At 37.1% G+C, this 25,374-nt stretch overlaps 1 protein-coding gene across 6 annotated transcripts in view; it reads right to left on the bottom strand.

The window, feature by feature from the left end:
• THRB (thyroid hormone receptor beta) overlaps window positions 1-25,374 on the bottom strand; it is a 254,122-nt gene that overhangs the window by 219,017 nt on the left and 9,731 nt on the right. For 3 of the 6 annotated variants that reach the window (XM_058179785.1, XM_058179787.1, XM_058179786.1), the window contains exon 1: window positions 975-1,403. The exons of 1 other annotated variant lie outside the window; for it this stretch is intronic. The gene's annotated coding sequence lies outside the window, so the exon portion shown is untranslated. Of the gene's footprint in view, window positions 1-229; window positions 368-974; window positions 1,404-25,374 lie in introns of those variants that run through there. 2 more of the 6 variants (XM_058179789.1, XM_058179788.1) reach the window with 2 other exon arrangements.

The following is a 25,374-nucleotide window of genomic DNA, read 5'->3' as shown; positions in this document are numbered from 1 at the left end:
TATTAATTGTAGAAGATCTCAGTGTCAACCACTGCTTTCTTTTTTTTTTAAAAATCTAGCTGTTGAAACCTGATCCTGTAAAATCTTTCTACAGGAAGATTTGAGTTTGTTGGAAAACAAAGCCCCCTGACCTCAGTTTTAAAGAATACATATTTAAGATTTCAGCTGACACACAAGTCAGAAAACTTTAAAACAAAATCAAGAAGAGCAACAACAAAAAATCCCACACCTCACCGTCTTTTTCCGAAACATCTTCAACAGACGCCCACACAAAACATATCAGACACCCGGAGTCTCTCTCCCCAATCTGCAGCGCAACCCGTTTCTCGCGAGTTGCTGCAAGAACATCTTCCTTCAAGATCCCTTGTCACATAACTTACTCATCATGGAAACTTCCACTCTTTCCGTCCATGGTGGCTGCATTAAGTGTGCCACAGACATTAAAAACAAACAAAAAAGCAACATAGTTTAGACAACTATGTATACATTGGGCGGAGACAGCGACTTTTTTAAAAAAATGTATTTTTAATAAAGTGAAAAATCCTGCGATGACATACTCTGTCAAGAGCTAAGGTGGAAAACCCCGATTCACTTCTCGGAAGAAAAAAAAAGTCAAATACAGACATACGCTCACGTACATTATTAGCGCGAGGAAAAGAAATCTGCAGTTTATCTCTTCCATCCCCGGCTGATTGATCGCGGCTGAAACATATAGAAATGAAAACAATTTCTTTCTAAAGAACAACAAAGATCCCTGGAAATACGATTGCTGAGGTCCTGGACCATTTCCCTCCCCTCCCCCCTTCGGCTAAAGTAGACCCTCCAATGTGCGTTTCAGACGATCCCAGGGCAACCAGTTTCTAAAAATACCCCAATTCCAAACATCTGCTATCACATCTTTCGGTCAAGTCCAGCTGGGAACTCCTGCCTAGAGTCCAAGGAGATAAACCTGACACAACTGCAAACCCACTCACCGAAAACAACTCCGCAGCCGGGATCAAGGGCTGCCGTTGCTGCTGCTCCGGCCTGTTTTCTTCCCTAATCGGTGCTTGTTATTAAGGTGCCCGTACGGGTGAAGTGAGGTGCCGGAGAGACTCCTCCGTTTCCTTTTCGACCTCCCAGCCTGATGGCCAGCAGGAGCGCCTAAATCAGTCCCACTTCCCAAGCCGGTTTTTCTGTCTCGGCGTTGATGACCTGGTTTCCCCTCGCGCCCCACCGGGAGCCGGAGGCGCAGAGGCAAGAAGACGCAACACCCGCCCAACCAGTGCTGAAAAGCTGGAGATGCGAGTACGCAAGGGGGAGAGAGGCGAGTATAGTTCAGCCCAGCCCAGCCTTGCTCAGCCCAGCCCGCAAACGACGAAGGAGCCAGGCAACGTGGATATAGCCCTCCAGGATACAAACGGCAGCCCCCTTTATCTTTGTTAATTGACGTGCTCTTCTGTGTCGGTATGTTTCATCTTTCCTTTTTAGCACTCAAGCTTAAGTAGACAGGAACTAAAGTTGACGCTGAACGCTGTAACACGCCTCGCCGGGAAGTGCCTGCTTCACTCCCCAGCCTTTCACTTCCTTGGGATTGTTTTGGCAAGCCCCAGCATCATTTTTGTCGGAGAATAAATGCAGATTTGGAGATAGCCTCTCCAAGCGGAAGGAATCAACTGAAGAGGAGGCTACCTTCCTGCCCTAAGCAATTCATGGCGTCCAGGTGTCCGTTCAACTGGTGCCAAACTCCATCAAGGAGGTTTTACACGTGAGGTTGTTAGTTCAGCATTTCCACAATTCTCCCAGGAAACCTGGACCGTTTAACTATGTATTTTTTTGGCAAAGAAAACAGGGAACCTTCCACTCCCTAAGAAATATGGGCAGGAGGGGAAGAGTTTAAATTCCACTTGAACTGTTATAATCTAGAAATTATCTAACCACAAAATCAACAATGGAAGCTCAGCATACCCTTGTGTACCTTTCACAGGTATCTACTGTATTATAACACTGCCAAACCTTTCATATTAATTTTTTTAAAGACAAGTTAACTATTATAGATACTGCAGTGTTGCTTTATGTGTACACATTAAGTTGATACTTAGCTATTCATTTAAATTGTTACAAAACATTTCAGATTGAAAACTACTTTTAAAACACTTATTTTCATTCTTTTCAAATACTTAATACTTTTCAGTTTAAAAACAATTATTTTAGGTACAGATTTAAATTACTGACTGAAGTGCTATTAAGTAGTTGTAAGATTTTGATCCCAGAAATTCAGGTAGATTTATTAAATTTATATGCCTTTCTCTTCCTATCTGAAGATAGAGGTGATAAGTAGCCCTACAATGTTATTTTTCATATTATTGCCTTTTTCCTGTAAGAATGGTAGCATTAAACACAAGTGACAGAATATAGATCTAGTTTTTGTTTTGATGCAAAAGAAATTACCATCTATTAAATATTCCAGGTACTATATTTAAAATAATATTTCAGCCCTGTGACTCACAACACAAAGGGCCTCAAATCAAGAGGATGGTATCCTAAATTCTCTCCAAAGTATTTAACTAAAAAAATTGTATGCATAATATTTTTTTTCCGATCTGAAATTTGATTTCTCTCCTTCCTTTATAAGTAGGACCCATATACTTACATCTGTTATCCAAGCAAACCAGATGATTTCCAGGGATGAAGTATAGTTTTAAGTTGCAGTTTTTCAACTTGATAGGAAATTAAATGAATCAATCTTTTAGAATAGAATAGAATAGAATAGAATAGAATAGAACAGAATTTTATTGGCCAAGTGTGATTGGACACACAAGGAATTTGTCTTGGTGCATATGCTCTCAGTGTACATAAAAGAAAAGATACGTTCATCAAGGTACAACATTTACAACACAATTGATGATCAATATATCAATATAAATCATAAGGATTGCCAGCAACAAGTTATAGTCATACAGTCATAAGTGGAAAGAGATTGGTGATGGGAACTATGAAACGATTAATAGTAGTGCAGATTCAGTAAATAGTCTGACAGTGTTGAGGGAATTATTTGTTTAGCAGAGTGATGGCCTTCGGGAAAAAACTGTTCTTGTGTCTAGTTGTTCTGGTGTGCAGTGCTCTATAGCGTCGTTTTGAGGGTAGGAGTTGAAACAGTTTATGTCCAGGATGCGAGGGATCTGCAAATATTTTCACGGCCCTCTTCTTGATTCGTGCAGTATACAGGTCCTCAATGGAAGGCAGGTTGGTAGCAATTATTTTTTCTGCAGTTCTAATTATCCTCTGAAGTCTGTGTTTTTCTTGTTGGGTTGCAGAACCGAACCAGACAGTTATAGAGGTGCAAATGACAGACTCAATAATTCCTCTGTAGAATTGGATCAGCAGCTCCTTGGGCAGTTTGAGCTTACTGAGTTGGCGCAGAAAGAACATTCTTTGTTGTCCTTTTTTAATGATGTTTTTGATGTTAGCTGTCCATTTGAGATCTTGCGATATGATAGAACCCAGAAATTTGAAGGTTTCTACTGTTGATACTGTGTTGTCAAGTATTGTGAGAGGTGGAAGTATGGAAGGGTTTTTCCTAAAGTCTACCACCATTTCTACGGTTTTGAGTGTGTTCAGTTCCAGATTGTTTTGGTTGCACCACAAGGCTAGTTGTTCGACCTCTCGTCTATATGCAGATTCGTCATTGTCTCGAATGAGACCAATCACTGTTGTGTCATCTGCGAACTTCAATAGCTTAACAAATGGATCATTGGAGATGCAGTCATTGGTATACAGAGAGAAGAGAAGTGGGGAGAGCACACAGCCTTGGGGGGGCCCTGTGCTAATTGTACAGGTATTTGATGTGATCTTGCTTAGCTTCACCTGCTGCTTCCTGTTTGTTAGGAAGCTTGTGATCCACTTACAAGTCTGTTCCGGTACCTGTAGCTGGTTTAGCTTATTTATTTATTTCCCATTCAATGTGTTTGCTCCTTAAAAAAAAAGATGATATGTTTATGTAGCTTTCCATAAAATTGCTCAAGCTTCAAAAATGATTAGGGAAAAAAAGCCTCAGACTTCACAAGAGAACAAATGTAGTGTTTCTAGTCATTAAAGTAGCTCAACATTTTTCAAGCTTTTGGATGAGACTTGGAAAAAAAAAACCTTGCTCTTATAACAACAGCATCATTTAAATTAATAAATTTCTTAAAGAAACAGCATCCCCATATTTTCTTTATTTGTATGTAATCTAAAAAAGTCAGAGGGCCTTGATAAATAGCAGAAAGGTGTTTTGTTTATGTAAACATGGAAGCACTTCTTCTGAATCATTTTTGAAATATGTACAGCCTTTGTTTCTTTTTGTAACAATAAATATGAATGCTTTTAACTAAAGACTGACTCCTTTAATTATACGTGGATAAGTAGTTAGGAAGGGATTATAACATTGGACAAGTATCTGTAAATAAATCTTTAAAAATGTACAATACCTTTCAATTTATAATGAACAAAGGGTGAATCTACATCAGATCACTTAGTCTTAGTTATTGGACTTACATCCATGGCAACATGTATAATTTCCCCTCATTTAATTTTATCCTCACAACAATCCTGTGAGGCAGGTTGCATTGAGAGTCATTTAGTGAGTTTCTGTGGCAGAATGAAGATTTCAGCTTGGATCTACCCACTCCTAGTCTAGCATTTTAACCACTGTACCTCATTAGTGAAATTGATGGAATATTTTAGTAGTGAGTTAACCTAAATACCATTTATTTCAGTTCATTCAATCTAAATCCTACCAAAGGAAAGATTAAAAACTAATAAGTTTCAAGCCATCAATTAGTTTTATAAATGTGCTTATTCAATACTTTGGTATTTCCTAAAATACCAAACTAAATATGTCACTATCTATGTTCAAATAATTTTGAAACAAAGCCATTGTTTCCAGCTTCTATACTTTTGAACTGGACTGAACTGACTGGATAAGCAGCATCACAAGCATCCAGAATTTCAATCAATGTATACACTGGTAAAGAAAAATGAGCTTCTATTTGAGGGTTTATAAAATAATCCAAAAATAAATAGTTTAGAAGAAGAAGCCATTAATGTTTAAGCAAAAGATCTGAAGATCTGACTATCGAAATGGAACAATAGTTTCAGGATTATGAAAGAATCTGGAAACTGGAGCAGGAGGCCCAAACTCTGCACAACTAACCTCTAAAATCTGAGATGCATTTGGAGATATATTGATGGATGGGAAAAATCATAAAATACATCAAATATTAGTTTGGCAACGAAATATGGACCTTGTTCCATAGCCTACAAGCCTATCAAACTAAGCAAAATCAGCATTCATTTAACAGCCATAGATTTAAGCTTAATGTCAACTGCTTTAATCTAGATTGCAGAAAATATGATTTCTGTAACAGAATCATCAGTGTTTGGAATACTTTACCTGACTCTGTGGTCTCTTCCCATAATTCTAAAAGCTTTATCCTAAAACTTTCTACTATTGACCTCACCCCATTCCTAAGAGGACCATAAGGGGCGTGCATAAGCGCACAAGCGTGCCTACCGTTCCTGTCCTATTGTTTTTCTTTCCTTCTTTCTATATATATACTATATAATCTTTCTGTATGATACTTACATATATTGTTGTGACAAAATAAATAAATAAAATAAATAAATAGAATGTCAAACCAATATCATGGGAATTTTAGCATGGAGAAAAGGTGAAGCATGATTGGTAGAAGAGGATATAAGAGATATTAATAAACCAATGATTTTTGACATCATTTTGTTTCCAATGGCCTTTCAAATTATCTATTAGCAGCTTGATTATAATTAAAAATAAAGTATTTGAGGTAGCTATCTCAAGCAATTGAGTCATTAATTGTGGGGCATCTTTGTATATGTTTGAATGTGTGTATGGCCAAACACATAATATTTACTGCTGGTCTCAGAAGAACTGACCTAGTGTCTCTGGGCAAAATAATAAAAGGATAAAAATGCTATCATTTTTTTAAAGAACATATACCAGAAATTTGATCCACAACAGAGCCATCTCAAGATCTCACCAGTTCCCTCAGATTCCTGGGCCTGATGACAAACCAGATCTTGAGAGATCTGTGGAAAATAAAATGAGATAGAGCTGACCTCATTTCAGGAGCAAGGGAAATACTGTTTTATAAGGTGGGCATCAGGGCAGAATTCTTGGGCCATTGAGTGTAGTTGCACAAGAAACAAGGTAAAAAGTAGAATCACAATTGGCATTCCTTCAAATAGTACAAGCCCCATGCCATGAAAAGTTTTAAAGGTCAAAACCAGCACTTTGAATTGCGAGACAGACTGAAAACCAATGTAGCTTGAGTAACTGCTGCTGTTTTAGATGCACACATAACTGTCTGTGCCACTGCATTTTGCACTAGCTGAAGCACATTACTGCAATGCAGTCAGAAGGCACTAGGGATGAGTAATTAGAATATAGTTCCCCAAACCAGGAATAACTCTGCAAATGCCCTTCTAACCATGACTGCCAACTGTTCTTTGAGCAGGATTCATGAATATAGGAAGACCCTAAGATTGTGCACTAGTTTCATTTGTGGCCATCCAATCTCATCCAATGCCAAAGATGGCATAGTCCTGGAACCAGCATGGCCCAAAATCCAAACACACTTTGCATAGCCAATATATAACATTGAATGGATTATTTGTAAATCATATCCTAATTTTTTGACTTCTGAAATAAGTACTGTAATATCAAGAAGCAAGCCCATAATCAATACTTGAACAGGACCTAAGAATTGATCTTAACTACTTAATTGCTTTCTTAGATACACATTCTTCATACACTCACACTGAGATCTAATATATCTAATATATTCCTGTTAGCTAAATGAGAGAAAGCTTCAGATGGTTGCTAGGTACAAAAACAATGAGTAATCTAAAATGTGAACTAAACCAATGTTAAATTGTACTTGCAATTTCACATCAGTTAATATTGAAGGCTAAATTAAAATATAAATTGAACTCTTCTGCCAAGAATGAATCAGCTACATGAAATCAGTATGAATTTAGGAATGGAAAAATTATCATACAGTATTTACGTGTATAAGCTTTTCAAAAACATTTCATAAATACAGGCTGAATGTTTGTGTAAATCCAAAAATGAAAAATATTATCTGTACTTAAAAAAAACCCTAGTAAATTAATCTAATTGAGTTACTATTTAACACTTTCCATTTGTACAAAGAATTGAAGAGTGACTACATAATATAATAATACGATGAGTAGTCACTGTTTTGCAATTACAAAAAAGCAGACATATAAAGAGGTATCATAAACAAAGAAATCATTTATTTCATGTCAGCTTACTTTTCTGCATTGTTCACAGAAGAGAAATCTTGGTACATTAGTATCATTATCATAAATATTAAATATTATAGTTCAGCAATAGATGAAGCATGATTTGCCACATGTATTTACATTCAGATGAATCATAAGAATGTTTTAAAAGTGCAGTATTTTAATCAAACCACAGCCTAACAATGTAAGATTATAGTCTTACAGCATTTTCTTCTGCAGAACAAAGTACTATATCAAAGTGTTGTTCTTGCCTCCATTCCATCACCCATCTCCTTATGATTATATGACTCTAACCTTGTTGTTTGTATCTTTATGATTTATATTGATATTGTTTCCTGATTGCTTATTTGTACCCTATGACTATCATTAAGCGTTGTACCTTATGATTTTGATGAACGTATCTTTTCTTTTATGTACACTGAGAGCATATGCACCAAGACAAATTCCTTGTGTGTCCAAACACACTTGGCCAATAAAAAATTCTATTCTATTCTATTCTTACAATTGATATTTGTTCAAGGTTTTACTACTACAACTACTACCCAAAAAATTGTAAAATATTATTCTCTTCTGTTCACTCTCCTTACCATACCATTATATTTCAGATAATTCCCCGGAACAGACTTGTAAGTGGATCACAAGCTTCCTAACAAACAGGAAGCAGCAGGTGAAGCTAAGCAAGATCACATCAAATACCTGTACAATTAGCACAGGGGCCCCCCAAGGCTGTGTGCTCTCCCCACTTCTCTTCTCTCTGTATACCAATGACTGCATCTCCAATGATCCATTTGTTAAGCTACTGAAGTTCTCAGATGACACAACAGTGATTGGTCTCATTCGAGACAATGACGAATCCGCATATAGACGAGAGGTCGAACGACTAGCCTTGTGGTGCAACCAAAACAATCTGGAACTGAACACACACAAAACCGTAGAAATGGTGGTAGACTTTAGGAAAAACCCTTCCATACTTCCACCTCTCACAATACTTGACAACACAGTATCAACAGTAGAAACCTTCAAATTTCTGGGTTCTATCATATCGCAAGATCTCAAATGGACAGCTAACATCAAAACATCATTAAAAAGGACAACAAAGAATGTTCTTTCTCGCCAACTCAGTAAGCTCAAACTGCCCAAGGAGCTGCTGATCCAATTCTACAGAGGAATTATTGAGTCTGTCATTTGCACCTCTATAACTGTCTGGTTCGGTTCTGCAACCCAACAAGAAAAACACAGACTTCAGAGGATAATTAGAACTGCAGAAAAAATAATTGCTACCAACTTGCCTTCCATTGAGGACCTGTATACTGCACGAATCAAGAAGAGGGCCATGAAAATATTTGCAGATCCCTCGCATCCTGGACATAAACTGTTTCAACTCCTACCCTCAAAACGACGCTATAGAGCACTGCACACCAGAACAACTAGACACAAGAACAGTTTTTTCCCGAAGGCCATCACTCTGCTAAACAAATAATTCCCTCAACACTGTCAGACTATTTACTGAATCTGCACTACTATTAATCGTTTCATAGTTCCCATCACCAATCTCTTTCCACTTATGACTGTATGACTATAACTTGTTGCTGGCAATCCTTATGATTTATATTGATATATTGATCATCAATTGTGTTGTAAATGTTGTACCTTGATGAACGTATCTTTTCTTTTATGTACACTGAGAGCATATGCACCAAGACAAATTCCTTGTGTGTCCAATCACACTTGGCCAATAAAAATTCTATTCTATTCTATTCTATTCTAAAGAAGAAATAAGGAATGTATATAAAAATGCATGAGAAAAATGTGGAAGAATTTCAAAAATATTCAATTACCTGCTCTTTGATATACAGACTCTAGATATATGTATAAATGAGGAATGCACTGCCCTTAATCAGTCCTGTTATTATTACATACAATTACACCCACTCTAGATGGGTGTACAAATGTAATATTGAGGAATGCACTACCATAATCAGTCTGATTACTAGTGTATGATATTACTTCAGAGTGCAATAAAAATCCCTCCACTTTTTTTGACATGTACAAGCTTAGTAAACATGCTCACACCAGAGCATACATTTACATTTTTCAAATTAAAACGTATTACAAAATTTGTGTTACAAACACAGCATAACATTTGTCATCAATGATATTACTGGCTTTAACAATGAAAGAGAGGAAAAGGGACAAGAGGGAAGGGAAAGGGAGAAGAGATAGGAGACAATTCTTTGTGCTTCCCTCATTATGTATGCATATAATGCAAACTCAGAAAAATTACAGTCAACAGTCTTAATTTCCACTGAAAAGTATGTGGTTTAATTTAGCCTCACTAATAACTATTTAAGGAATATTCTTATTTTTCACTTCCATTCAGTTTTCCATTTTCTGTCTTTTCTCATTACTCTAGAAGCCACACTTGTATTTAAAATTTGGGAGTGGTTTCTGCAGAGCACATACTACGGTATTTTCATTTAATTATTTATACAAAGTTTTATATAATTTCATGCCTGTGAGGTTATTACATAATGTTCAGAGTATTATTGTGTCTGATAAAATCTAATAATAAGGGCATACAGTAGTATAATTTTGATCATTTTCTTGATCTCAACATGCAAAAAAACTGTGATCTCAAATGATGTAGACCTAGATCTAAGAGCCTTTCCAGGTTTTGCAGTGAATTATCATGTTTATTATGATAGAGAGCAAACATGGTTAAACACATGGTAAATAATATGTTACTGGATGGAATCAATTTAATTTAAATTGCATTTATTTTAAATGTAGCCTTTACATTCATCTTACTTCGTCATGCCCTCCTTCCAGTTTAGAAAACAATTGTGCTATAGTTGGTGATGGTAAGGGAAAGAACACTAAATAATTGTGTTATCTGCTCACTATCAGAACAAATGAGAAGAAGCAATATAAATGTAATTAGGCAACCACTAAAGGGATCTACTGATCATCTGAACTTAAAGCAATGATTTTCCCCAAATAAATGATTTATTTACTGTTAATAATGGTCCTACTGCCTTCCACAACTAAGAAAGAGCAAAATAGTGCTTGCAACAGCATTTTAACACTGGATGTCAAAATTCTCTTTTCAGAATATAACTGATCTCCTAAAGGAGTTTTATTAATAATTGATAGCAAACTGGCAACAGGTTATTAGTATATGCTTCAGCAACCTTCTTAAATGCTTAAATTAGGTCAAAGTGTCCTATCAAGAAAGTTCTAGGAAGAAGCAAGCACTGAATCTTTAAACTGAAATCACTGGGAAACACAGAAGAAAAGTGGCACAGCTATCTATGGTATGACAAAGCTAAGGTTAATATAGATTTTAAAAATCATTTTCTTATTTTGAAGATTTGGAACAAATATAATTAAGCAAGATTGTCTCCCCAAATTCCTTTATAGTTTTCACCCAAGGAAGTTTTTTAAGAAGAAAAAGGATATACAAACTTTGTCAATCAATGACGATTTATTAAATTTTCTTGAAGGCTAAGTTAAAAACAAGAGAAGAATGGGAAACAGAAGGTCATACTTATCAAGAGTTTACTTACGTTCAGTTGAAAGAAATATTTAAATTTGACAAGAACTATGATTTTGTAAATGAGAAAACTGACTGAACTGGATTTGTGTAATAATGATGAATATATCACTAAAATATATAAACTTTTATTGAAAGTGAATACGGAAAATGAATATGTTAAAGACTGTATGATGAAAAAGGCAAAATATTTTGGATACAATATAATGCTTGATCAATAGGAGAATATATGTAGTAAAAGACTGAAATTTACATTGAATTATAATATGAAATAGAATTTTTATAACCTTTGGTATTTAACACTTGACAAATTGTCAAAGATGTATAAGGAAGTGTCAAATATATGTTAGAAATGCAATCAGCATGAAGGTACTTTTCATCATCTTTGGTGGATGTGTAATAAAGTTAAGACATATTGGGATCAGATAAGTACTTTCATTCTCAGAATTCTCATAATAAATGTATAATTGAAACCAGATATTTCCTTTTAAGCTTTATGGATAAATAGATTAAAAGACAACATAGGATTTTATTTCTATATATGAAGACAGCAGTGAGATTTCTATATGCACAGCAGTGAAAATATTTACAAATTCGTACAATGGAAGAATAAATTGTAGAATTATTAGAACTGGCTGAGATAGGGAAACTGATTACTTAAAGATTAATTAAAGAAACCTTTTTCTACTTTTGTTTCTTCTTGTTTCTCCCTTTGGTCTACTTGTTTCTTCCTTTCGTCTTTTTGTTTAAAAATGTAGGGGGGGATTTTAATTTTGGGAATTTATTGTTTATAATTATAGAACTATTTGTATTATTGTTAATTTTAGAATAAGAAGTTAATGTATTTTATATTTGTATTTGTTCCAAAAAAAAGCGGGAAGTTTTTGTGGTTTTTTTTAGTTTTTACTTTTTGCAATTCTAATATTGTTCTTTTTTCCAAAGGTACTTTTTCAAGAGGCAACTGGATTTTCTGGTTTTTCTTTGAAGATGGTTCGCTTCTCATCCAATAAATTTCTTCAGCTTTGACTGGATGGTGGGAAATGGAAGGATTTATACTCCTTGCAGATAGCTGGTCATTTGCATTCTTTTAATGAGTTAAGGCCATCTCAAGGTTTATGTGTGTCGTCAGGGTCACCCGAGTACTGCAAATGAGTGTGGAGCCTTCTTGGAACCGTTGAAAGGCCTGGAGATAATGTCATATCCCTCCCCCTCTATTGAGAGAGGGATGTTCAATTTTGACACAGATGGCCTTTCTGACCCCTCTTTCAAACCAGTGGTCCTCTTTGTCCATAATGTGGACTTCGCTTTCTTCAAAGAGTAGCCTTTGTCTTTTTAATGCAGATGGACTGCTGAATCTAATTCTTATGGATTTGTTCTCTTATGTTGTGCTATGCGTTTATGAAGTGGTTATTTTTTCCCGAATGTACAAATCTGCACATAGTTCATTGTATTGTACTGCATACCATGCTGCTCAGTTTGTGTCTGGGTGTTTTATCCTTGGAGTGGACAAGCTTCTGCCTTGTATATTCTTGGATTTTAAGTGTGCATGTACGTTGTGTTGGCTGACGATCCTCCTGAGCTTTTCCAATATTCCTGCAGTGCATGGAATAACAATGTTTCTTCATTTATGTTCTCTTGGTTGTCTGTTATGGAGGAGCTTCTGTAGGATCTTTTTTGAGATTTGATGAAGGCCCACTTGAGATAGCCACATGTTTTGAGGGCTTCCTTGATGTGTTTTAGTTCTATTTGTTTCTAACTTTACTGTAGGCAGGCCTTCAGCTGGCTGGTGTAGGATTCTGATGAATCCCATTTTGTACTTCAGTGGGTGATGAGAATCAAAATGTAAAAATTGATCTCTGCGTGTAGGTTTTCTGTAAACTTCAAATATTAAAGCTTCTATCTTCCTTAATGTGCATTACACAATCCAGGAAGGCTATACTATTTTCCTTAACATCTTCCCATGTGAATTTAATGTATCTGTCTACAGAGTTGATATGTTTGGTGAACCAGGTAGCATCAATGTCTCTCTGAAAGAATGCAAATGTCCAGCTGTCTGCAATCCTTCCATTTCCCACCATTCAGTCAGAGATGAAGAAGCTTCTTGGATGAGAAGCGAAATGTCTTCAAAGAAAAACCAGAAAATCCAGCTGCCTCTTGAAAAACCATCTTTGGGACAACCATGACTGAGAATCTCTATAGGCATTGCTCTTTTTTAATCCTTTTTTAATTCTTTTTTGTTTCCTTATATTTTATATTTTGTTGAAACTTAATAAAGTTTTATGAAAAAAAGAAGTACAGAAGAGAAGTAAGTAATCATATTGACAACACTAACTGAAATGAGAAGAATCCTAATCAAATTTGACAATTACTATAGAAGAGAATATTTATAGATAACTATTCCAAAACCAAAGAAATAGTTTCTGCCAAAAGATCAGGGTCATAGATGGTAAGTGGATAGAACAAGTAAGGTCATTTAAGTTTTTGGCTATGCTCTTTAGTGAAAATTATCATGGAAAAAACATATAGCAGGGGTGTCAAACTCAATTTCACTGAGGGCGGCATCAGCATTATGTTTGACCTCAAGGGGCCAGGATGGGCATGGCTACGGTGGCTATGGCCAGCTCAACATTACTCATATCAGGAGTGCCTGTGGCAGCCCGAGCACTCTGCCAGTGAAAATGGGCTCCCGAGCTCCATTTTCATCTGCAACAGCTTCCTGCAACCCTCTGCCAGCAAAAACAGACTTCAGGAAGGCCATGTGCAGTCCTCCCAAGGTCCGTTTTCACTGGCAGAGGTACCATGGGCTGGTTTTTCACTATTTCCAGGGCAGCTCTGTGGGCCAGATCTAAGCACCCTGCAGGCCAGATCTGGCTCTTGGGCTTTGAGTTTGACACCCCTGACATATAGCATCATCATGACATCAATGACAGCCATTTGGTCCACCTTTTATTCAAAAAGGAGAACAATTAGCACTGCAGCACTGAAGATTCTGGGGGGAAGGGGATAATATCACAGTTGATATATGAGCCCCAATTTGGGAGTTTCAGTAAACTGGATTAAAAGAGGTTCCAAGAAATTTGTAAGATCAAACTTAGCTCTACCTTATACATATCAGCAGTGATATTAAAATTATAAGCAGCCCTACCATCAATAAATATAAGGGTAAAAATGTTAAATACATGTTAAAAATATGTATGGCTATGACAAGACTAGGATGGTCACACTGTGTCCAATGTTTTTAATGTTTATTTAATAAAAACTTTTTAAAAATAAATATAAGGGTAAAGAAAGTGAAATCTTATGTTATAGGAAAAGTAGCCTTTAAGCTTGATAATTATTTGGCAAAACACGTGTCTTGGTGGTAGGATTTTTTTAAAGAAGCACAAGGTATGTCACATCATTTAGAATCGTTCACACCTCATTGTTTGAGCCAAACATTTACAGAATTTTGCTTCCAAACAATGCCAACAGCTTAATGGATGAAAGTTACAAAGGAATACCAACTGCTTTCCATGTATGCATCTGAAATAATGTACAGGTAGAAGATCTGATCCACTACTTACTACATTTCAAGCTTTATCGGGAAGCCAGAACTAGATTTATTACACCCCTACTAATCCAATTAAATTAATCTAATTCAGAAGGAAAAATAAGCTACTTCTTGCGTCAGATGAAGACAAACATGTAACAAAACAAGTTGCATTATTTGCAATGGCTGCAAGGAAAATACGAAAGCACTCCTTCACAAATACTGTTAATATTAGAGGAAATGTACTGAACTGATGTGATTGCTGTAATTTTATTTGTATTTTGCTAAAGGTTATGTTTGCAAATAAATGTGTAGTAGTAGTAGTAATAGTAGTAGTAGTAGTAGTAGTAGTAGTAGTAGTAGTAGTCGTCTTTGTAGAAATTTTAATTTATCCGCAAAAGAAACATGCAATTCAGGAAGTATCAGATTTCACCAAAAAATGAACAATTCTCTATATAAAGTAAACAATATCCCATTTTACTAAACTTTTATGGCATCCTTAGGAAACACTGAAAAATATTTATGATTGCAACCATTATTAAGCAGCACTGATTATTTTTGTATGAATTATGTTATGGAAAATTACACATTGCTACTGAAATATTATGTTTTGCAATCTTGAGCTCCCATTCATGTGTCTGCAAAAAGTAATACATTTTTCTAGAGTCCCTATAACTGGAATGTACATATTGAATCCTTGATCATATACAGCATGCATTATCTATACACTGCAATCTGATGATTTTGAGATAAACTCTCTGGTTTTACTGGTTCAGGCAAATAAGACCAAGCATATAAAAATATGGAAGAATGCCATATATAGTTGCCACGTCATGTATTGCCTGTGGGCTACATGTTGTGTAAGCCTGTTTCAAAGTAATAACTTTCTCAACTTATCTTGGGCAAAAATCCAACAGCATTTTACCATAGATAATCAACAATTTCATTAACTAAAAGTATAATGCAATCGTTCCCTACAAAAAGAAAATTTATGCTGTGGTTGAGACAAACATTTTTGACTCTGGAAATTCAATTTTCTTTCCAAATTTCCTGACGTCTTGCTGTTAAAATTTAAAGAATATATTGAACAGTCTTTTTTCAAACAAAAAAGGACTATTTTTATTCATAATGTCATATATTAATACCTCAGATAAAAACATATTAGGCATGAAAAACAATTTATTTAGCAAATTATCCTTCCACCCCAAAAGTGATCTACTTTATTATACTAGTTGCACAGTAGTATTAATTATACAGAATGAAGTGATATTTCCGGGACTATTATGTTGGTCAAAAACAAAAAAAAATTTCTGGACACTTTTAATAGTGCTGAGAGGTAACTTCAGATATTTAGTTTGAAAATACCTAAATATATAGTATATTTCAGATGATTAAACTTCAAATATAGATTTGCATATATAGGCTTCACCTAAATGAATACTGGAAAAAATAATGCTTTTAAATTAAAAGTTTTCGTACAGATATTATCATCTGCACTATTTCATTCTATATATACTGTATATGTGTATTTTTAAATTTAATTTAGATGAATTTAGAAATTATCTCCCTAGTTTTTCAGCTATAAAAATACAACTGACAGTTTAGAAGAGTGATATTAAATTTCAAGATTTAAATTTAAGGTCCAATACTTATATTTTTCTTTAAATAAAGAAATGATAGAGTTAGACTATTGAAATTTTGTTCTCTTGGATAGTCTTAGATTCAGCATATTTAACACCTCCATAAATTGGAAAGTGGAAAATATGCTTTTCCTGTCTTAGTTACTATGATGGAATATGCAATAATGCCCTAATTTCAGTTTTATCCTGATGAACACGATTAACTAAAATTATGGGATATTAAATCTCTTACAATGGCATGTTGAAGAAAGCAAGTAGTACAGATTTCAATAAGATATTTTAATTCAAAAATTAGGAGTAAGATATAGAATCCTGGAAGCTGAGGGAATTTGCCGCCTTCATTTATTAGTGAATTGATTGAGGTACAGTCTCTGAACATTTTGAATATTTTCTTCCTGGGCAAGTGGCACAGAGCTGTCATTCATGAGATAAGCTATTAACAACCCTTCTCCTATCTGATAGTTTTAGCATATCTAAGATACCAATATCTAAGTTTTGGAATGGTGGATGATTAGGTCAAGCAGATATAGCGGAGTGCCAGATTTTCCACCTCATATGAACAGATTAAAAGTTGTTTACTGTTTTCCCAAATCCATTTATATTTGGACTTCTCCTAATATAGGAAAAAAATGACACAAAGCTATGTAGACGACACAAAGCACGAGAATAGTCCTTTATGGGTATATTTGTCCTAGGCACTTGACCTAAGGACAATCTTATAGTCACAACAAAGTGAGAGTTGATATAAAAATAAGCCAGAAACCATTGCTCTTCTGAGGGCTTTGTGCAGGCCATGCAGAAGATGCTACACTCCATTGATGGTTGAGTTGCTGTCTGCTATTTTGAAGGAGCTTCTAGGAAAAGAATGGGATTATATTTGAGCAATACTGTTTATCTCTTATGCTTTTCTCTCTACTTTAAATTGCCAAAAGTTGTTAGGAGTCAGGTATGTACAAATTTAATAGATAACAATATTAAAGCTTTAAATTAGATAAAGTTTAAATAAACTAATAAAAATAAACATATTTTATTGACTATACTCCTATGCTCCCCATTTGCTCACACTAACACGTTAGTGTGGTTTATGGAGTGTTTTATTTGTCTTCCCCAGCAGTTCTCTTCCCCAACTGAAGCCAGCTACAATCAAGACCAGATTAATTCCCCAGGCAATGGCCAATTAGTCCATAATACAAATAGCAAGCTGCGCAAACACTAAGTCCAATAAACGAACATAAAGCCCCCAGGCAAAACTTAAAGTACATCCAAGTTAGCTCATGGGTTATAGAAATTCAGAGTCTCAGGAAACACAAATGAGGTTCATATTGTTCTGAAACTTATAGTAATGATTTAGAAAGTAGCAGAACAACAGCTGTGACTCTTAGGATTTGACTCTTACGATTCAGCCGCTGTAACTCTTATGAGTTGAAAAAGCTTGGTATGAACAATGATTGATGAACACTTTGTCTCTATCAATTATGATGGCCTGAAGAATTTATCTCCCTTTTGTTTATTACCATAGATTCTGACTGCAGAGTATTGAGAATTCAATTTTCCAGATAATATATGGAAAATTAGAGATATTTCATCTCTAAGTCTTAGACAATATGACTTTTTATATTATTATATATTATAATATTATTATTATATTACATATTACAGAAAATATGACTTCTGTAACAGAGTTATCAGCACTTGGAACACATTACCTGACTCTTTGGTCTCTTCTCATAATCCCAAAAGCTTTAACCAAAAACTATCTACTATTGACCTCACCCCATTCCATAAGGGGCATGCATAAGAGCACAAATGTGCCTACCATTCCTGTCCTATTGTTTTTTCTTATATATATATATATGCTTATACTTCCTTATATTTCCTCATATATATGTTTATATACTATATAATCATTTTGTATGATGCTTGTGTATATTGTTGTGACAAAAATAAAAAAAATAAAAAAATAAAAATAAACAATCTACTGTGTCCAGTGCAATCTTAGCTCCACCACTTGTAAATTAGACTTCTGTCATATTTGCTTAATTAAAGTAGCCTAGAAGGGAACAAGAAACTGGATCCAGAATATAATCAATCTCTCCTTGAAGAAGGGAGATGTCAGAAGCCCTTAAAGGGGAACTGATTTGGCCAAATTTCTCAATACAAAACTAGACAACTACCATCCTTTCTCTAATCCTTCTTTTTTAGAGCAGTGGTTCTCAACCTTTATAGTGCTGCAACCCCTTTAATACAATTCCCCATGATGTGGCGACCCCAACCGTAAAATTATTTTTTTTTAGGCAGCGATCTCAGCACACCTCAGCAGCCGCAGAAGGGGGGGGAAAGCAGCAAACTGTTTTTTTGAATTTATCGCACCTGAAGCCGTATTGGCTAGCGATCTGAACTGTTTGCGATTGCCTTGAGGACGGAGGCATTAAAGTGGAGACTCCTCCCTATTAAGTTTATCGTGCCTGAAGCCAGATTAGGCTAGTGATTGGGAGTGATTACAGCTGGCTTGAGAGGGAGACATCAGAGCAAAGATTTCTCTCTTTTTTAATCCATCGCGCCTGAAGCCGAATTTGCGATTCTTCGACTCGCAAGTATACTTCCATATTTCCGATGGTTTTAGGTGACCCCTGGCAAATCGTCATTTGACCCCCAACAGGGTCACGACCCACAGGTTGAGAACCGCTGTTTTAGAGGTTCTCTCTTTCAAGAGAAAGGGTTGGAGAAGTTTTGGAAGTAAATTCTTGGCAATATGGAGTTAGGATTAGATATGGAACAGAAAATATATTAATCACTCTCTTGGATGACATGTGATTAGATTGGATGATAGATCTATTAGCAGCATTCTATACTGCTAATCACAGTATCCTTCTGGACTATTTATGAAGTTTGGAGCTTTGAGGATACTGTCACTATATTTCCATTCCTACCTAAGCATATAGATTCAGATTGTAATTGCTGGGGGAGAGAAAGTGGATATATTGGTACTTCAATATAGGCTATCTCAAGGTTCAGTCTTTTGCCCATTCTGTTTATATCTATATGAAGTCATGAGAAGAGATTTCTTGTCAGGTTGGGATGAATGTCATCAATATACAGATACGGAATTATACATCTGTAGTCTGAACTTCCGAGAGATGGAATGGAAATCATAAACCATTGTCTGGAGACTATCAGAATATGAATGGGCCAAAATAGGATCAAACTCATTCCATCAAGGTAAATTAATTGTTGATTTATAGACTATATGATCTAGGTTTACATTATTTTTTATTATTGATGGCCTATTTTTTTCCCATAGAAAACAAGTTCACAATAAAGGAGTCCTCTTGGGCTCACACCTCCTACTTGAAGAATAGGCTGAGCTTTTGCACAACTCCTGTGTACCAGTTGCCATTTTACCTGGAACAGGATGAGGTTAAAATTATTGCTCATATCTACCTCTCAATTGTTGTAGGTTGGTCTATGTGGGACAATGCAGAAACTTCTAATGGATCAGAACACAAAAGCATGTATGATTCGTCAGTTATAATACTGCTATGCTGCACATCTATTGTGGGAGCTATTACAAACAGATCACTATGCACAGGTCAAAATGTTCCTCAAAGCCTTGTATGATTCAGGTGAATCTTAAAAACCACTATTTCCTGATAATTTCAATCCATTCTACTCAAATAACTAAAAAACATTTGCTAATAGTTCCCAATAGCAGGAAGAGACTTGGCATTCCCTATAGGAAGTCCCATTTATTGAATTATCTTGCCTCAGAATGTCTTTCACCCATAAGCCTTCCAGAAGATGATGAAAACAGTTCTTCCAGAAGGCCTTTAGCTATTTACAGAGGCATCATAACTTTTAAACTCAAGTTTCTACTTTTAACATAAATTAAATTAAAAAATTATTGGATGATATTTTAATTAATATTGATTTATACACATTTATGATAGTGTGTGTGTGTGTGTGTGTGTGTGTGCGTGTGTGTGTGTGTGTATGTAGGTCTTTGGTTATTTGGGTTTTCTCCCGCGTAAAATTTACAATGGAGTTGTAAAACTTACAACTCCGTCGACTTCGACATGACCTATGTTTAACACACAAAATCATCTATTGCAATATCCTTCCTGTAAATGACTACTTCAGCTTCAATCGCAATATTACAAGAGCAAAAAATAGATTCAAGCTTAATGTCAACCGCTTCAAAATTGATTGCTTCTGTAATAGAGCTGTTAACGCTTGGAACTCATTACCTGACTCCATAGTCCCTACTCAAAACCCCAAAATCTTCAACCAAAAACTGTCTACTATTGCCCTCACCCCATTCCTAAGAGGACTAGAAGGGGCGTGCATAAGAGCACAAAAGTGCCTACCGTTCCTGTCCTATTGTTCCCTTCCTTATATCAAATTAATATAGCTGAGGCATATTCTTTACTTATTTATTTATTTATTTATTCGATTTTTTATACCGCCCTTCTCCTGAAGGACTCAGGGCGGTGTACAGCCAAAAATAAAAACAAACAATACAATATACAATTTAAAATACAAATTAAAAAACTTATTTTATAATTGGCCTAAAAAACTTTAAAATATATAAAATTAAAACCCCATTAAAATTAATAATAGATAATTTAAAATCAATAAAATTTAAGCCAGCCCCGCGCGAATGAAAAGATGTGTCTTCAGTTCGCGGCGGAAGGTCCGAAGGTCAGGTATTTGGCGTAAACCCGGGGGAAGCTCGTTCCAGAGTGTGGGAGCCCCCACAGAGAAGGACCTTCCCCTGGGGGCCGCCAGCCGACATTGCTTGGCGGACGGCACCCTGAGAAGTCCCTCTCTGTGAGAGCGTACGGGTCAGTGGGAGGCATGTGGTAACAGCAGGCGGTCCCGTAAGTACCCAGGCCCTAAGCCATGGAGCGCTTTAAAGGTAGTGACCAAAACCTTAAAGTGCACTCGAAAGGCCACAGGTAAGCAGTGCAGTCTGCGCAGGAGCGGTGTTATATGGGAGCAACGCGTAGCTCCCTCTATCACCCGTGCAGCTGCATTCTGGACTAACTGAAGCCTCCGAGTGCACCTCACTTATATATATATATATATATTTTCTTCATGATATGTTTTTTTTATGACAATGTTTGTGTATACTATTGTGACAAAATGAAATTAAAAAAAATTGGAAGTGTCTTGGCGACGTTTTGATGAAGTCTCATTCGTCATCTTCAGGCTGGTGTTTTCAGCTTCATGCTTCTAGGAGCAATGTCACAGCTGTTTCTTCCTTTTAACTGCTAGTGGGGATTTGAACTGATTGGGCGGGAGCTTGGCTGTGTTCTGATTGGGTGCAGGTGTGTTCTGATTAGGTGGGAGCTTGGCTGTGCTCTGATTGGATGGAGGTGTGTTCTATTTGGGTGGGGGCTTGGTTGTGCTCACGTTAATCTGAGTTGCAGGGGGATTTGAGTTGGTGAGCTGCATTACTGTTGTTTGGCTTCGCGTTCATGATCATGCCACATCTCCATGGTGGGTGCCAGTCTGCTGCATGTATGGATTGGAGGGGTTTGAAATGGCTAATGATGCAGCTGCGGTCTGGCTTCTGGTCTGTGGTCGTGCTTCATCATTGGTGTGGGTTTGAGTCTGCTTTCTGCGTGGATGTGAGGTGGTGACATCCTGTGTGGCCCTCGTGAGTGTGGGTCTGGCATCATTCCTCATGTTAGGGACTTGTTTGAGCGATAAGGGCGGGTTTCCAAATGGCTGGTAGTCGGGAGATATCATCTCGTTTATTCATGCTGTGTGGGCGTTTTTCTATCTCAATGGCTTCTCTGATTATTCTGTTGTTAAAGTGTTCAGTTTTGGCGATAGTTCTGGTATTTTTAAAGTCAATTTTATGTCCTGTGGCTTTAAGGTGTTGGACCAGGGAAGAAGTTGGTTCCTCTTTTCTGACTGAGTTCTTATGTTCTTCAATGCATGCACTTATTCTTCTGTTGGTTTGTCCGATGTATGTGGTGGTGCAGGTGGTGCATGGGATTTCATATACTTGATTTTCTGACTCAATTTTGTCTTTGGGGTTTCTTAGGATGGTGGATATTTTTCGGTTTGTGCAGAATGCAGTCTTGATGTTGTGTTTGTGAAGGATCTTGCTGATTCTGTCTGTGGTGCTTTTTATATATGGGAGGAGGGCTTTGCCATTTTCTTGTTCTCTGTCTTGGATTTTAGTGGGGGTTTCTTTATGGATTAGTTTGGTAATCTTATTTCTTTGGAATCCATTGGATGAAAGTACGTTAGTGAGAGTGTGTAGTTCGGTTTTTAGATGTTGTTCATCAGCTAAGCGTTTTGTTCTGGAGATGAGTGTCTTGGCTACGGAGTTCATCTGTGCTGGGTGGTAGTGTGAGAGTGCGTGCTGATAGAGGTTTGTGTGTGTTTTTTTCTGGTAGATGGTGTATCCTAGGGAGCCATTGGATTTCCTGTAGACTAAGACATCCAGGAAGGGAAGTTGGTTGTTAGCTTCTGTTTCCATGGTGAATTGTATTTTGGGGTGTAGGCTGTTAAGGTGTATGAGGAAGTTGTCCAGTTTTTCTTTCCCGTGTGGCCAGATTATGAAGGTGTCATCTACGTATCTGAGCCAGAGTTTGGGTTTGTGGTCAGATTTTTCTAGAGCTTGGGTTTCAAAGTGTTCCATGTAGAGGTTTGCAATGACAGGTGGGAGGGGTACTCCTTCTGTTTGTTTGTATTTTTGTCTGTTATAGATGAAGTATGTATTGGATAGGCAGTGGTTGGTCAGAACGTCACCAAGACACTTTTTACATGGGAGAAAACCCAAATGACCAAAGACCTACATACAAACACCCGTGAAAATCTCAGAAAACAAATATGTGTATGTATGTGTGTATATGTATAAACACACACACACACACATATACATATATGTAACCAAAGACCTACACACACACACACACACACACACATATATATATATAGACCAGGTCTTATTTTCTGGGAAACATGGTAATGGTAGCCAACTACAGCTTCATTTTCCTATTTGGGCATCTTTGTAATTTATATATATATACATATATATATATGTAGGTCTTTGGTTGTTCGGGTTTTCTCCCGTGTAAAATTGGAAGTGTCTTGGCGACGTTTCGACGAAGTCTCATTCGTCATCTTCAGGCTTCAGCTTCGTGCTTCTGGGAGCAATGTGTGATCGCAGCTGTTTCTTCCTTTTAACTGCTAGTGGGGGTTTGAACTGATTGGGTGGGAGTTTGGCTGTGCTCTGATTGGCTGGGGGTTTTTTTGTGCTCTGATTAGCTGGGGGTGTGTCCTGTTTGGGTGGGGGCTTGGTTGTGCTCAGTTTAGTCTGTGTTGCAGAGGGACTTGAGCTGGTGAGCTGCATAGCTGTTGTTTGGCTTTGTGGTCGTGCTACATCTTCATAGTGGGTGTCAGTCTGCTGCATGTATGGATTGGAGGGGTTTGAAATGGCTAATGTTGCAGCTGCGGTCTGGCTTCTGGTCATTGGTCGTGCTTCATGATCAGTGTGGGTTTAGGTCTGCTTTCTGGGTGGATGTGCAGTGGTGACATACCTCGTGAGTGTGGGTCTGGTGTCATTCCTCATGTTAGGGACTCGTTTGTCAATAAGGGCAGGTTTCCAAATGGCTGGTAGGCGGGAGGTATCATCCAACAGCTATGCAGCTCACCAGCTCAAGTCCCTCTGCAATGCAGACTAAACTGAGCACAACCAAGCCCCCACCCAAACAGGACACACCCCCAGCTAATCAGAGCACAAAAAAAACCCCAGCCAATCAGAGCACAGCCAAACTCCCACCAAATCAGTTCAAACCCCCACTAGCAGTTAAAAGGAAGAAACAGCTGCGATCACACATTGCTCCCAGAAGCACGAAGCTGAAGCCTGAAGATGACGAATGAGACTTCGTCGAAACGTCGCCAAGACACTTCCAATTTTACACGGGAGAAAACCCGAACAACCAAAGACCTACATACAAACACCCGTGAAAACCTCAGAAAACATATATATATATATATATATACATACATACATACATGTATGTATATGTATATGTTTTCTTCTGGTAGATGGTTTGTCCTAGGGAGCCATTGGATTTCCTGTAGACTAAGACATCCAGGAAGGGAAGTTGGTTGTTAGCTTCTGTTTCCATATGTGTGTGTGTGTGTGTGTGTGTGTGTGTGTGTGTGTGTTTGTGTGTGTAGGTCTTTGGTTATTCGGGTTTTCTCCCGCGTAAAATTGGAAGTTTCTTGGCAATTTTACGTGGGAGAAAACCCGAATAACCAAAGACCTACATACAAACACCTGTAAAAACCTCAGAAAACAAATATATATATTTATTTATGTACTAGTTGTTTTTATTTGGCTGTTCACCGCCCTGAATCCTTCAGGAGAAGGGCGGTATAAAAATGTAATTATATATATATATATATATATATATATATATATATATATATATATATATATATATATATATATATATATATATATATATATATATATATATAGGTCTTTGGTTGTTGGGTTTTCTCCGTGTAAAATTAGAAGTGTCTTGGCGACGTTTTGAAGTCTCATTCGTCATCTTCAGGCTTCAACCGTGCTTCTGGGAGCAATGTGTGATCGCAGCTGTTTCTTCCTTTTAACTGCTAGTGGGGTTTGAACTGATTGGGTGGGAGCTTGGCTGTGCTCTGATTGGATGGGGTTTTCTGTGCTCTGATTGGCTGGGGTGTGTCCTGTGTTGGTGGGGCTTGGTTGTGCTCAGTCTAATCTGTGCTGCAGATTTGAGCTGGTGAGCTGCACTGCTGCTGTTTGGCTTCGTGTTCGTGGTCGTGCTACATCTTCGTAGTGGGTGTCAGTCTGCTGCATGTATGGATTGGAGGGGTTTGAAGTGGCTAATGTTGCAGCTGCGGTCTGGCTTCTGGTCCTTGGTCGTGCTTCCTGATCAGTGTGGGTTTGGGTGTGCTTTCTGGGTGGATGTGTGGTGGTGACATCCTGTGTGGACCTCGTGAATGTGGGTCTGGTGTCATTCCTCGTGTTAGGGACACGTTTGTCAATAAGGGCAGGTTTCCAAATGGCTGGTAGGCGGGAGGTATCATCTCGTTTGTTCATGCTGTGTGGGCGTTTTTCTATCTCAATGGCTTCTCTGATTATTCTGTTGTTAAAGTGTTCAGTTTTGGCGATAGTTCTGGTCTTTTTAAAGTCAATATCGTGTCCTGTGACTTTAAAGTGTTGGACCAGGGAAGAAGTTGGTTCCTCTTTTTTGAGTGAGTTCTTGTGTTCTTCAATGCGTGCACTTATTCTTCTGTTGGTTTGTCCAATGTATGTGGTGGGG

This window comes from Ahaetulla prasina, chromosome 4, assembly GCF_028640845.1.
Source record: "Ahaetulla prasina isolate Xishuangbanna chromosome 4, ASM2864084v1, whole genome shotgun sequence".
Lineage (NCBI taxonomy): Eukaryota > Metazoa > Chordata > Lepidosauria > Squamata > Colubridae > Ahaetulla > Ahaetulla prasina.
The sequence above is the reverse complement of the archived record's forward strand: the minus strand, read 5'-3'. Positions and strand labels throughout refer to the sequence as shown.